This window comes from Vulpes lagopus, chromosome 9 (assembly GCF_018345385.1).
Source record: "Vulpes lagopus strain Blue_001 chromosome 9, ASM1834538v1, whole genome shotgun sequence".
Taxonomy (NCBI): Eukaryota; Metazoa; Chordata; class Mammalia; order Carnivora; family Canidae; genus Vulpes; species Vulpes lagopus.
In genome coordinates this window covers 35,583,461-35,598,777 of record NC_054832.1, presented here as the reverse complement: position 1 = coordinate 35,598,777, position 15,317 = coordinate 35,583,461, and the positions used below count along the sequence as shown (strand labels likewise).

The 15,317-nt window shown below is 44.8% G+C and overlaps 1 long non-coding RNA gene across 4 annotated transcripts in view; it reads left to right on the top strand.

Annotated features, from left to right (window-relative positions):
• Positions 1 to 3,638: 3,638 nt before the first annotated feature.
• Positions 3,639 to 15,317, top strand: part of LOC121498949 — a 45,340-nt gene continuing 33,661 nt past the window's right edge. For all 4 annotated transcript variants that reach the window (XR_005989958.1, XR_005989959.1, XR_005989956.1 and 1 more), the window contains exons 1-3: positions 3,639 to 4,070; positions 5,671 to 5,743; positions 6,942 to 7,073. This is a non-coding gene — a long non-coding RNA (uncharacterized LOC121498949). The remainder of the gene's footprint in view (positions 4,071 to 5,670; positions 5,744 to 6,941; positions 7,074 to 15,317) is intronic.

Below are 15,317 nucleotides of genomic sequence, written 5' to 3'. Positions count from 1 at the left end.
GATTAAAATGGCTATTTAATTCATATTTTTTAAATTTATATTTTTGGCAACTTTTTTTTTCTTTTTTCTTTTTCTTCTTCTTCTTTTTTTTTTTTTTTTTTACAACTTAATAAGACCCCCTGTCCAGGTGCACCGGCTCCCAGAAAACAAGCCTCCAAGACTCTGAAGGTGAGTTCTGCTGTGACACTGGTTATTTTCCTGGTATCATTTGAAGGAAAGGAATTGGAGGTCTAGTTGAATAAAGTATTTACTATTGTAATATGTTTAATATTCATCTGTGTCTTCAATATTCCAGGGAAATCACTGTGTGATACAAAACAATATGCCCAGTGTGATCCTCTTCCCCTGCCCCCAAGAGAACTTGGAATCTACCCATTTTTAAATTTTTGCATGTCCACCAAACCGACTTGATAGTTTTTTTTTTTAATTTCAAGGATTGACTTTTTAAATGATATGATACAGTTGTAGGACCATACTGTATTTATAAATACATGTCTTAAAGGCTTCCTTCATTTCCTCATTAAACGTATGATGAGTGCTTGCTGTATGCAAGTACTGCTGTTGGCGCAAGAGGCACAAAGTTGTACCACTCTGGGTGATTCACGTTCCCATTCCCTCTTCATTAGACAATCTACCTCCTGGTAACAACTTACACCTTGATATTCAGAGATACCAGATGGAGAAAGAGCCCTGGACACTCTGTGGTTTCATGCAGCAACTTGTCACCCTCATGGAAACATACCATCTTCTCTCTGATGGGTCCAGCAAAGCCTGGTATGTTCCTTATTGACTAGCCCAGCTTGGGTCACATGACCACGCCTAAGCCAATTTCTGTAGTTGAGGGTTATGGGTCTGATTGGACAGCCTGGTTAAATATCTGCTTGTGTAGGTAAGGAGGTCAGTTCCTCACAACCCCATGGCTTCCCAAAAGGGTAGTTTCCCCAAAACAAGATAGGTAGGGTGGGCCAGATAGCCAGTGATGGGCCATTGGCTACTCTAACAGTTCAACCATCCCTCATAACTACCAGAACTAGATTATCTAATGGCCTTCTCAACATCCACACTTGGATGTCTCGTATGCACCTCTAAGTTTCCACAGTGAGAACCATTCAGTAGCATATGTGCCAAAGGACTCACCATCCTTCCACATAGATTTACACCTTTCCTGGTGTACCTCATTTTGGTGAAGCATATTACAATCTACCCAACCACCCAAGTCAGGATTTGGCCTGGTTTTTTTTTTAACTTCCAAGTCTCACCACTCCCAGCTTCATGGTTAACCTGTTACCAGGTCTAAAATATTTCTTATCTCTGTCCTTCTCTAGCCCTACTGCTATCTCTTTGGTGCAGGTCATCATCATCTTACCCAGAGGCTCTCCTAACTGGCTTTTTCCTCTCCAGCCTTGCTCCTCTCCAATTCAGGTTCATCTTTCCAGGATTAATTCTGATCATATCATTCATATGTCTAAATTACTCAATGACTATCCCATGCTTTCAGGGTCAAATGCAAGCTTTTAAAACTCAGCACAAAACAAAACAAAACAAACAAAACAAAACAAAACCTTGGCACACAGAGCTTTATGTTTCATACAAAACCCCCTCACCTGGCTTGGGGACTGTTCTTCTGGCTCACAGCCCCCGTGCTACATGGATAACCCTGGTACATCTGTTTGCTCGCCTTCCTTTCTTCCTAAGCTGGAGCTCTTTAAAAGAGCCAGGATCTTGTAGTTTGGCTTGCTCGACACTCATTGCAAACCCTTCATAGCATATTTTCCTGTTTGAGTTGGAAAGCTAAAAATTGCATTTACAGGACTCCCTGGCAGCTGGGATGTAGGAACGTAATAGAAGTTCCATCGAGCAGATATACCTGTATGAGACTTTAAATATAAGCAAAGAATGAAGATTCATCTTCTGGCAACCTTGGTGGTGTATCTGATCCTTTGGGGGCAGGTACAGTAGAGTTTCTAGGATCCAGCCCCCAGCATGGGGTAGCTGTGGTTATGGTGTTTCCACTAGAACATTGCCTTGGTGTAGTTGGCCTTAGTCTGCAGTCTTCAGCTACATCGCTGCTGCCTGTATAGACACCAAGCCTGGCCCTGGCCCTTCCAAAGATTCTGCAAGCTACTCAATAAATAAATAAAATAAAACTCTTTCTGCTTAAAGTAGTTATGCTATTGTTGGCAGTTAAGCACCCTGATTAGTAGAGATACTATCTATTTGTATTGGGATTGTCTAGCACTGTGCCCGGCCCAAGAGAAATACCTGCCTATACATGCATACATACAATACATGCCTATTATTGATTGGATGTTTGAATGGCTACTTTTCTCTGTTCCTGGAGCACTCACTGTATGACAGGAGAGCATACTTGAAAACAAATATTTCAAGGCAACAAGTTATAATACAGTTACAAAGGTTAGGAAAATGCTAAGAGGGGGGCATTAGGACCACCTCAAGGAAGGTAATACTTGAGATGGGCCTTATGAATAAGTAGCAAGTCGTTGGCTAGACAGACAAAGGTTAGCAGTTCTGGTACTTTCTAGACCTCAGATATCAAACTACGTCATTTATATACATTATCTCACTTAATCCTGGCTGTTGATATTACTCTCATTTTAGAGGCTGACTTGCCCAAGGCTATAGGGTTGCAAGGGGCAGAACTCACATTCAAATTGAGATATCTCTGACAAACATGCTAGAGTTTAGACTTTATCCTCCAATTAATAAGGACCAATGAAGGTTAGGCAATAATAGAATTAGATGGTGTTGCAAGAGGATGGGAGATGGGGAGCTTGACTAGTTAGGAGCCCAGAAGAGAGATAATAGCCACAAGTCAGGAATAGTGAGAACGGGGAAGACTGGATATATCTGAGAAATATTTTAGAGGCTCCATAGACAAACTTGGAGACCACTGCCATGTTGCAGAGAGAGGAGGCAACAGGAGTTATGGGTGAAGCTGAGACCTGGACTCAGGCGGCTGGGTGGTTGGTGGTACCATTTGTGAAAACAGAGAAAACAGGTGGAGAAGCTGGTTGGGGGGGTTAATTCACGATTTTGGTTCTAGATGTGTTAATATATGATTCCCACGGGACAATAGCTTGGAGATCATCAAGATATCCATTTGTCCAAATCTGTAGTGCCCATGATCCTGGAGTAAAGCCTAGTGCCCAGGGTGTCTTGGCAGCTATACAAATATGACTGGAATCTGGCTCAGCATTAGGCTGAGTGAGCACAGGGCCTTGTGTTGCTACATATTTAAACTGATTTGTCAGGTGATGGAGCTACAGAGAAGAAAGGTTCTACCTCGGGAAGGCAAACACACACACCACCCAATAATTCAGCACAGAGCCTGTCTTGGTTGCAGAGTTACCATCACAAGGAGCATTTTTAAAGTCAAACCCAATTTCTGTGCTAAGTCATGCCTGAGTAAGCTGGACAGTTGCCAAAAGACAAGAGAAGACTCCAGGCCTCTTTATAAGCAGGCTCTGGGAGATTTGGGTACTGCATGATAAAGCTGTCAGTTTAGTCTCAGCAGTACTGGCATGTGACTTATTTGCATATGTCACTTCCTTCAGCACATCTCAGCCCACAGGCCCCTGACTCCAAGTCCTGTGGACAAATAAAGCTGTCCAGGATGACCTCTTACTATCAGATTCAGGCTTTATTATACCAGGGGGTCTGGCGGCATATCCCTTATCCCTTTGCTTCTCTGGACCAGCTCACAGCCCCTCTGACAGCAGGAAGCTGTCCTAGGAGTGGAGCACTTCAGAGAGGGCCCAGGCGCAGCCCTTTGCAGGGCCAAGGAGTGGAGTGGAACTGCTGAAGTGCTGCTAACATTCGGCCACCAGCAGCCAACCTCCAGTGCTCTGGAAGGACAGGCCCGTTCAACTTCCTCAGCGTGCTGCTCCCCAGCCAGCCACAGAGGACAAGCCCTGGGTGGAGGCTACCTGTCTCTTTGCTTCTCTCTGGATCTGCTTCTGTGCCTCCTTGATTAGTGCTGAAATCCTGTGCCACCCATACTTGGGGACTGATTACTAAGTGGGAGACTGGCACATACGGCCCTGCTCAAGGTACTGTAATGATGCTTGATTGGTTAGTTGCCTAGTTTGGATTGTATTCAGTTGGTTATCCTTTTTTTCTTTTCTTTTTTAAGATTTTATTTATTTATTTATGAGTGACACACAGAGAGAGGCAGAGACATAGGCAGAGGGAAAAGCAGGCTCCCTGCAGGAGCCCGACGTGGGACTCCATCCAATACTCCAGGATTACGTCCCGAACCAAAGGCAGACGCCCAACCACTGAGACACCCAGGTGTCCGTCTTTTTTTTTTTTTTTTTTTTAAATTTGGACACTGGGCAGGCTGCTCCCAGTAGAGGGATGTGGCCTGGGTGCTCCAGAGTATTGTCTTAGCCTGCTTGCCCTCCTTCCCCAAGGACCAAAGGCATTCATAATCAAATGGGTCTATAACCTATTAGTAGAGCCAGCAGCTTGTGGAAACTAGAAATAACAAAAATGTGTCCTTTCCTGCAGTCTGGCTCAAACTCTGAGCCAGGTTGCCAGGCTTGGTAGACAGGACACAGGCTGGATTTCAGCCCTCATGCACACACCCCTTATGTCAGGTTCTGTGTTGGCCACTGGCTGCACATCTCTGGTGGGGGCTGTGATATGCCAATCAGCAAATCCTGCTTTAGAAATTCTCAATCCGCCACCCCCATTATGTAATTCAAAATAAAATTTAAAATAAAAATAATACTGACTCATTAAATACAAACTTTTACCCTAGTGTTTGAAATAACGACTTTACTTGGGATACTTCGATTGCAAAATTTTTGCTCACTGAAACTGAACCTTTTCTAGTTTTGTAGGAAGTGCCTGCTGGATTGTATCTTTAAGCTCATGTGTAGGGGGCTCACTGTGCAGTCCAGCCCGGGGCCTGGGGCCTAGGTCCTCCTCCTGATGCCGCTTGTCTCTTGGACACTGCCATATCCCCCCTTTCATCCTATTATCCAGCTCAGACCATGGCTAACAGTGCTCACACCTGGCTTCTACTTCCCTCCTCATGCTGGTTCCCTGAGAGCTTCATCCTGGTGGCAGTTCTGAATATATATATATATATACACACACACACACACACACACACTTTTTTTAATTTGAGAGAGAGAGGGAGAGAGCACACAAGCATAAGTGAGTGGGAAGAGGGGCAAAGGGAGAAGGAGAAGCAGACTCCCCGCTGAGAAGGACCTCCCCCCCAATGCTGGGCTCTATCCCAGGACCCCAGGACTATGACCTGAGCCGAAGGCAGATGCTCAATCGACTGAGTTGCCCAGGTGCCCCATGCTCTTATATTCAGACCCCTAACCTTTCCCATGTATATCTGAATCCCAATTCTAGTCTTGTCAAGTGGGTCTCCTCATGCTATTATCACTGAATCCATGATTCCATCACATGTTGGGGATCAGGACAGTGGAGCAGTTCAGGAAATCTGGGTTCCTTCCTTCATGCTATTTGGTGGTTTTAAACTAAGTCCATAAATTATTTGATACTCCCCACTACCTTCTGGAGGTGGAGCTTAATTCCACCCTGCCTCCCTAGAATGTGGGCTGAGCTTAGTAAGTTGCTTCCTATGATCAGGATGTTCATGTTTAGTTTCCTCCTTGCTCTTTCTCTCAGATCATTTACCCTGGGGGAAGCTGGTCACCATGCTGTAAGGACACTCAAGTACCCCCATGGAAAGGATCACATGGTAAGGAACTAAGGCCTCCTGCCAACAACTAGGGGTTGATTGTCTCCTGAGGAAGCCACACAGCAGTGGACCCTTGTACCCCAGGCAAGCCTCCATACTCCACCCTGATAGCATTTGGATTGCAACCTTCTAAGAGACCATGAACCACAACCAGCCAGCCAACTATCTCAAATCCCTAACCCAAACCAACTCTGTGGGATAATAAACGTTGGTAATTTTAAGCCATTCAGTAGAAAGGTAATTTGTTACACAGCAATAGAAACTAATAATATCCCAGAGGTGAGGCTGAAGAGAGGGATGGTAGGGGTCTCACAAAATGGTTTTCTGTACCAGAAGCTTCTGGATCACTTTCTTACCCTTTGCACTGAAGATATCATGACCTCATGGTTTGCTTGCTTCTCTGTCTCCCAGATAAACATACAGAAAGATCAGAAAGTAATAAATTACCTTCCTACCCACTACCAAGATTAAACAAATGTTAACATTTTGTCATATTTGCTTCAGATCCTGCTCTTTTTGAAAGTGAAATAAGTCAATCACTATAGATAGAGCCCAACAACTCTGCTATCCCCTGTTTCTGCGAGGAATGACTATGCTGAAGTTCATTAGTCCCTCAAAGATTTTTATTTTGTTATAACTTGTATATGTGTTTAAAAAGTATATTCTATGTTATATATGTTTAAAAAGTTTTACATAAATAGTATTATATTATATATATCCTTTTGTACTTTTTGTATATTAAGGTAATAATTTACATAAAGCAAATTCACTCTTTTTAGGGTCTACTTCTGCGTGTTTTGACAAAGCATACAATGATGTACTTATGCTCACAAACAAGATATAGAACTGGCCCATCACCCCAAAAAGTGCCTGCTAGGACCTTGGTGTTGGGGATCCTAGGCTCTAGCAGATGGCCTAGCCTTGCTCCTCAATCTCAATGGTGTTGTCTCTGTCTTTCTGATGTTATTGCACACCAAAGCAATACATGCCTGAGAACTGAGGAGGACATGGCTGGGGACAGTTAGAAAATTTGGAAGCAGGAATCTGTGCTAATACTCCCACATCTAAGTCCTGCTGCCTAGCCAAAGATAGAGCCATGGGAAATATTGGTGACTCAAGTGAATTAAGAAATAAATGAATGAAGCAATGTAAGAGTGGGATGGATAGTGGGAGTTATTGCCTTCTCCATACTTTCTAGGTACCAGGGATCACCAAAGAGACTTCAAGCCTGAGCAGCTGTTGCTCTGTGTCTTCCTCCAGGCTTTGGCCCAGTCCTTCAGACTCTGAGCTGCTGGGGGAAATGGGGATTAACTTTGGCCCCACAGATAAGGTATCGTCTTACATTCCTATCTCCAACATTGCTCAGTGCAGTCTTGAAGGCTCTTCCTGGGATTTGCAAGTGCCTCTTGGGCCTATCCCTGCTCTTGCCTGGCATGAATCTCCCAATGAACCAGTAGCTCAGAGCTTTTCTCCCCACGAGAAAAAAAGAAAATGAATTCACTTGGACTCCTAATCATAAAGTGGCAGTGAAGGACCCTTTTAAACTTTGGTAACTGTAAAACTTAACCTTCCCAAGGAGCCTCGATGTCCACTGAAAGATGAATGGATAAAGAAGCTGTGGTCTATGTATACAATGGAATATTACTCAGCCGTTAGAAATGACAAATACCCACTATTTGCTTCGATGTGGATGGAACTGGAGGGTATTATGCTGAGTGAAATAAGTCAATCGGAAAAGGACAAACATTATATGGTCTCATTCATTTGGGGAATATAAATCAGTGGCAGAAAGCCTCTTACCCTTTGAGGGAGCCCAGTTGTTTAATGCTGCCCAGCAGCAAGCTGACCTAGAAGGTTCTGTCTGGGATGCGGCCATGACAGCAGCATTCTTTTTGTAGCTCAGTGGAGAAGATAAGAGAGAGCAAAGCAGTCAGCTTAGTATTACCCCAGACCCTCTGTAGCTGGAGGCAAATCAATACAGATGTCTGAACCGGGTCTTCACTTCTCACTGAAGGTCCTGGCAGCAAGTCCAACGGTGCATTCCTTATTTAGCATCTGATGGACATGTGCATTTGTCAGAGAGGGAATAAGCCACACAGGTCTCACCATCTCATTGCTTCCTCTCAAGAAAGAAAACAGGCAGACCGGCCTCAGGAATTCTAAGTTGCAATGGGAAAGAGAACAGTTCCAACTCCTATCCACTTCCCTGTTGCATGCACTGGCCCCACTGAGAGTTTGCTGACTTCTTGCTTCTGCTAACTGGTCACAATGAAAGATGAAGACCAACTCTCTGAGTTTTAAGAATTAGCTAAAATATACAAGGTAGAGTTCTTTCCCCTGTTCCACAGGAGTTGGCAGGTCAGTACTTGTGCTCAGGGGAAGCCAAGACTCTGAGCGAAGAGGTTCATCTTTCCCCTGCAGGGCTCTTGGGGATACCTGGGGGAGGGGCAACCTTGGGGACCAAGAATCAAGGGAAAGCCCTGAGGGCCGAGCTCCAGTGATCTCCAATCCTCACTGCAGGTCAAAGCAGCCTCACTGTGTTCAGACCACATAAATATTCAATCAGATTGCTTGGAAAATCTGAGGTCCTTAAAGGAGTGGAGGAGGAGGAGGAAGAGATCAGTGCAGAAGCTGGCGTCAGGAAATGCTGACCCTTGCTAAGAGCTAATGCAAAGTCAGCCACGAAGGAGGGAGAATGGGTTTTAGCAGGTCGGGCTCCTGTTCTTGGCTTAGAATGTACATAGACATTACTTCTGAGATGTTAGTTGTGCAGGAATTTGGCTGTCTGGGTCAGAACAATCAGAAAGAAGAAAGCTTTCATCTCTCAGTTTGATTCCCTTAAAGTCTCTTCCCTTACCTGGAAGTCCAGCATGTCACTTTGAGGCTCCCTCTGAAGCACAGGAGAGCTCTCTGCCCCATCCCAAGACAGATGCTCTCAGGGGCCTCTCATGGGTAGGCCATTCTCTGAGGGATCCCAGTTGGTTTAGGAGTCATTTTTGCTAGGAAGCCTTCCAGACACCCCAAACCTGGGCCAGCCCCCCACCCTGCACTGCCTCTGACCACAGTGCTCACTTCCATCAGAGCACACATGACACTGGCTTGTGTATGTGTCCATCTCTCCCACTGGATTCCAGTGACCAGGGCAGGCTGGTGATTTACTGACCGCTACAGTTCATAGCAAAGTGCCTAGGATACACGATAGGTGTCCACAAAACATGTATTGGATGAATACAAGAAAAGGAATGTCTGGGGGGGGCCTCAGCATGGGCTGTGCTGACCTGCTGCTCCTAGGGCAGCCCCTAGCCAGAAGGTGCCTCTAAGTTCTTCCTGCGACTTTTCCTGGCTTCCTGCTGGTGCCACCTGGGAGATTGGCTAGGGACGTTTCTCTTGAAAAGATGAACTTCTGGTTTTATCCTCTGATCCCTTCCTTTCCTAGTGGTATCCACGAATCACCCAGATTCACCGCCCTGGAGCAGAGTATCTCCAGGAGACCAACCTGAAAGACATGAAACTCTCTTCCCACAGTGTGGTGAATCTGGGTACACAGTTGGGTGTGATTTCCACCGCATGGTTTAGGGTTGAAGCATTTCATGAATCTCTTCCCAGGCATTCTCATTTCTCTCTCCATCTCTGGCTGCTGTAAATTCAGACTTTTAAAAATTTTTCCTTACTCTCCTTGCCAAGGACTGAGAGATCACCTCACTCTTTCACCTTTGTAGGTTCTTGGGACAGCAGGCACTAGGAGGTCAGTGTCCCTAGATTTCCAGTTGAATGAAATTGTTCTTCTTGTAACCCTCTGAGAGGTGCGATAGCCCCCACTTTGGGTCCCTGATATTCATACTCCATGTCTTTTCCAGTCCTCTGGTCCCTTTTGAAAGCACAGCCCCCTGAACAGATGTGCCCAGTCCTCATGCCCCATCAGGATTTGCCTCTTCTTGGACCACCCTCCATATCTCCTGTTTTACAGGAGCTTCCTCACTCAGCTGCACCCTCTCCTGGGCCTCACATTGCTCTGCATCCCTCGGGGTCTCCCACTCACCCCTACTTCCTGACTTGTACTGCCTCATAGTCATTTGCCCAGCCTGGGTCTCTTCTCAATTTACCAGGATTTGGGAAAGAGTCCCACAGTTTCAAGATGTCACTCTTCTTTGTCCCCACTTGTTCTTACTAATGAGAAAGTGCCACAGGGCTTGAGAAGGTTAAAAGAAATTTACCAGGAGGATAAAGGGGAAATTTCATTCCAGGAAGAGGAAAAAGCCAATACAAAGGCCCCAAGGAAGAAAACCAAGTGAAAGATGGACAGCTATACACCTGGTGTGACCTGAGGTGGTGGGGTCAGGTGGCTGGGGGAGAGCATAGGGAGTGGGGATGGAGGGCTTTGCCTCGTCAAGAATTTTATAGGAAATCATCAAAACATCTTTGAGCAAGACAGTTATTGATTAGCTCTGTTTTTATATTCACTGTTCCTCATATTACAAAGGGCTAGTGTCCTTGATAAATAAAGAATTTGAGATTGATAAGAAAGTTGACTTTAAAAATTAATAAACTGACTTTTAAAAATAGCCAGTAACTCCCGAGAAGAATGTACAAGAGATATTGATTAGACAGTTCACAGAAAAGGAAATAGAAATGGCCCTTTAACATGTAAAAGATGCTTGACTTCACTCATAGTAAGAGAAATGCAAATTAATTCTCTACTGAGATCCCATTTTCATGCATTATGTAGGCAAAAATCCCAGGCTTTGATAATACACATTCTGTTAGCAATGTCAACCACCACTGGTAGAAGGGTAAATGAGCACAACTCGGTGGAGAGCAATTTGACAATATCTACCCAAGTTGTAATTGCTTCTACCTTGACCTCCACTTATGGGATTTGACTATGAGATATACTGTACCCATGTGAAATAATGTGTATTCAGGGTTGTAAATTATGGCATTGTTGGAATGGTGAAATGTAGGAAGCAGCTAGCTGTCCTCAATAGGGTACCATTCACAGGTGGTGATGGTAGACTCTGTAAGTGGAATATGCAACAGTGAAAGAGAATGAAGTACGCTCATGACAGGGAAGGCCCCCAAGATATCTAAGACAGTTATGAGATAAATAAGAAAAAGGTAGACCAGTGCATATAATTGGTGCATTTTGTGTATAACACAGGGGAGGAGAAATGAGACTATTTATTTGCCTTCTCTTATAAAAGCATAAAGGAACTTGAGTGAGGTACAAAATGATTGCCCAAGTAGAGGTGCGAGAGGTTTGGGAACCAGGCAGATATGTGTAAGTGTGAGGAGACTTTCCCCTGGGAACCTTTCTATATTTTTTGAATTTTGAATCATGTGAGTATGTACTCTATTCAAAATACTAGGGGCAGTCCTGGGGGCTCAGTGGTTTAGCGCCACCTTCAGCCCAGAGTATGATCCTGGAGACCCAGGATCGAGTCCCACGTTGGGCTCCCTGCATGGAGCCTGCTTCTCCCTCTGCCTGTGTCTCTGCCTCTCTCTCTCTCTCTCTCTCTGTGTCTCTCATGAATAAATAAATAAAATCTTTTAAAAAATATATTACAAAACAGCTTCCTGTTTCCATAGTATTTCTTTCAGAATTCTTGTGGTAGCCTGGCTGCCAGAAGAACCCAGCACCAGGTCTTATGATTCACACCAACTCCAGTGAGCACTCAGTGTTAAGAAATATACCCCCTAAACAAATTCATATATGTTTTTAGAGGGCGGCTGTACTGCTTCACCCAGCTGAGGTTGAAAATACTCCCCCTCATCCTTCTGGGGGCTCTGCTTCAGGTTTTTACATTTTCCCAGGTGCTTCTTTCTCACTCAACTGGTCATTTTCAGATAGTATTTCTACTTAATAAAGCAGTGTCTGCCCTTTATTTCTGATGTTTCTCTTCCTTGGGCATTCCCTTCCAAAGATGACCTTGCTGAGAAGTTCTTGAGAACTGATCACTTCCGGTGCTTTGTGATTACTTGTCCAGACTCCATACTTTATGCATATCAAATGTGGTTGCCCAATTTGAACACCTTGTAAAAACATTTAAAAATCACTCAGTGAAAATCTTTCAAATAAGGAACAGCTGTGCTGGAGAAAGCCAGCTGGTTGCTCACCACTTTTTCAGAAGTGTGGTGGGAAGCACAGTGTTCAAGAATTCTGGGCGGTGAATGGCAAAATTAATCTATACTAGCCCTTTGCTTGGGAAATGACTGCCTGAGAAAATGGCCCTCTCCTTGACCAGAATGGCCCTCTTTAGAAGGCACAGTCAGAGGTTCTCCTGGGAGGCGTTTGGGTCTCAGCTTCCCTTTTCTTGGCTTCGTTGCTCTGTGACTATGACACCTGTCATTCAGGTCTAAGCTAACTCACTGCGCACACATCTGCTGCAGATGTTGATGAAGTATTGGTCAAGTCCAACCAGGTCGATTTACTACTCTGCTCTTCTTCCCCTAAAGCCTTTTGTAAGAGTTCTGTTTACTCCTGGGTAGCTTGTTTCATTTCCCAGATGGAAAAGGTCTATAGCTTTGATTACACATATGTAATCATGTAAGTGTCATGTAATACATGTAAGGGCTCATGTAAGTGTCAAGGCAACTTGTAACTCCCAACCAGTTACAAACTCCTGGGGTGTAGGGACCACCTGTTTTTCATCTTTGTTCCCCCGACAGTTGCTAACACATGGCTGACCCTCCATAAATATCGTTGAATAAAAAATGAATGGGTGGTTAAGTGGGCTTCTCACACTTGCTATGTATTTAGATCAGCTCTGTCCAATAGAAATTCTGTGATGATGGTGTATATAGTCGTGCTGTCCATTATTGTACTCGCATGTAGCTACTGAGCCCTTGAAATGTGACTAGGGTAACTGGGAGACTGAATTCTAAATTTTAACTAATTTTATTTAACTTGTCATGTGTAGTCAGTAGCTGCCATATTGAATGTGATTTAGATGACTGACTATATTATTTGATCACCTACACTGATAAACTATGTCGCCTTCTCAAGTTGAGTTATTTTGCTTGACATGGCCCAGAAGCAGTGAAAACGCATATTAGCACATCCCATGGCATTTGCCATCACCTTCTGGGCAAACAGATGCCCGAAGGAGAGAGAGTGAATAGAAATTAGTTCTGCCTGCCTTTTCCTGAGTAAATCTTGGGTTCCCCCAGGAGTATAAATGGTCAGCTTTCTTGGTTTATGACTCACCCAAGAGCCACCCTCTATGACTGTTCCGAGGCCCCGCCAGCAGGCTAGGCACGGAGTCTGGGCTGAGTTCGAGGGAAGAGTGCCATGTGGTGAGTCATCTGTACCATTTCTCAGAACAGGTGTTCTTTGAGGAGTCTCCTCCAAGGGTACCCCACCCAACCTGCCTTTCCTTGCAGGGTGACTGTAGCTCCAGGACAGGCATTGAAGTTCATTCCTGTTCAGGAACATCTGGGGTGATATGGAGTTACCAGACTTGTGCCCAGAGACCCCACAGGGATTTAGATCTAGGGGTGTGTTTTGTGCTCCGACTGTTCCGACAGAGGCTGAAGTACCGGCCTATGGGAGTACCAGCCGCAAATTCAGCAGCTTTAATGCCAAACCAGGACCCTTTCTTCAGTACTTGGTCCACCTGGTTCTAGCCAGTGTTGCCCGTGGCAGGAGGCAGAGCGGGGTTTCCCCAGTGTGTCAGAAAGCCTGGGGCTCTTCAGCCACAGCAGGAGGCAGGGCTGCAGAGTAGGCACGCGTGTGTGTCCATGTGTGTGCCTACGTGTATGTGTGTGACCCTAGTGGCCCCCTGTCCTCTAATGGGTGGAACAGGACGGAATCGCTACGTCCCCGGCGAGAACTGCCCATTTCTCCTGTTGAAAGGAGGTAGTTCCCTTTGCTTCCTGGGTTAGGAAATGCCCACAGAGCAAGTCAGGCAAGTGCCCGTGATGCCAGGTCACTGAGCCAGAGCTCCCAGAACTGCCAGCATCTTCTACTCTCATCCTCAGGGATGCAGGCAAAAGGTACATGGCATCTAGCGCTCTCCAGGCTCATGTCACAGCATCCCTTCTTGGGCTGTCTGTCACCTCTCATTTGAAAGACAAAAAAAAAAAAAAGAAAAAAAAGAAAAGGACTGCAGCACTGGGTCGCTGACACAGCAGAACTCCCGAAATGCCTTAGGCCAGGGCAGTGTCTGGGTACAGTATTCCGTTGGTGGTGAGCCATCTTCTGGAGCCCAAGGTTGTTTCAACATATCTGACACACCCTGCAGGCCCAGCAGGCAGGGTGGGGAAAACCCATACTGTACATGACACATGAGAGAAGCTCTGGTTACCGGTTGCACAAACAACACCTCATTCAGGGCTCATGTAAGTGTCGAGGCAACTTGTCACTCCGCATTAATGTATCTCACCCTCCTCTGGCTCTGCTTCTCCTCCTAGCCTCATCTTTAAAATCTTTGGGGGCTGGGGGCAAGCCTAGGTTTGGAGAACAACTGGTGTCTAGAGACTCGATCACTGCAAAAATCATGTGCTACTGGCATGGCAGTCTACCGTCAGCTTGTCATTCAGGCCTTTGCTTCTTGAAATTCCAACCAGCTGTATCTAAAAGTCCCATGGTTTCTGTCATTGCCCTACTTTTTTAGAGCTACTCATCCCTGCAGATGGTGTAGTTCTTTCTCGGTCAAGTGTGACTGCAAAGGCTGGTGTGAGTGGAGCACCCTGAGCATTCTGGAAAATTCTTTGGGTTTCCTGGGAAAGTATTCTGTTCCAGACTCCTGCTTGTGGCATGGTGCATTTCTTGGGATGCTAAAGATTAATACCTACAGAAATCATTCCCTAAATAAAGAGTGCTTCTTTGATGGCAAGACTATCTTTGTGCAGTATAGCCACAGAATTTTAGATTTTAAAAACTAGTAGGAAAAAAAAACTAGTAGGGAACCTAGAGATCAAAGCTTCATTTTCCGGGTAAGAAAACAATATTAGAGAGGTCAAGCAATATGGCCCAAACCACTGCAGTTTATGGATAGAACTACTAGAACTTTGAATAAACAAGATGATACATAAATCCATGAGTTGGGATTGACTTCAGATGAAACAGGTGACTTACTCAGGACTCCTCACTTAGAAGAAGGAATAAAGAGCCAAAATTATTTTGAATAATTTCCCCCTTTTTTTCCAGCATTGATACTCTAAGTGTTAACATATGTTAAGCAGAATGATGACTGTGTTCTCTTTTTTACCACTAAGTGTTTTGCTTCTTCTTTCTCCTCTAAATTGTACCAGTTGGATTTGTATAATTTAGGGTTCACCTGATTGAATGAGTCTGGTTGTAGAGGAAGACCCAATGGAAACTCTTGCTGCCAAAAGGGCAAGTAAAGTGATCACAGAACCATCTTTACATCCCCAGGGCTCTGGCTGTTGTCATGTGTCTAAAGATGCTGAGATCTTTCTTTTTTTTTTTTTTTTTTTTTTTTTTGATGCTGAGATCTTAGAGGAGGATGACCTCCATGAGAGAACTGGGGACAAAACTTGCTCTTCCCTTTCTCCCTGATAATGTGCCAGTCAACTATCAGACATGGACTGGTATGGTATTGGGGTGAGAATG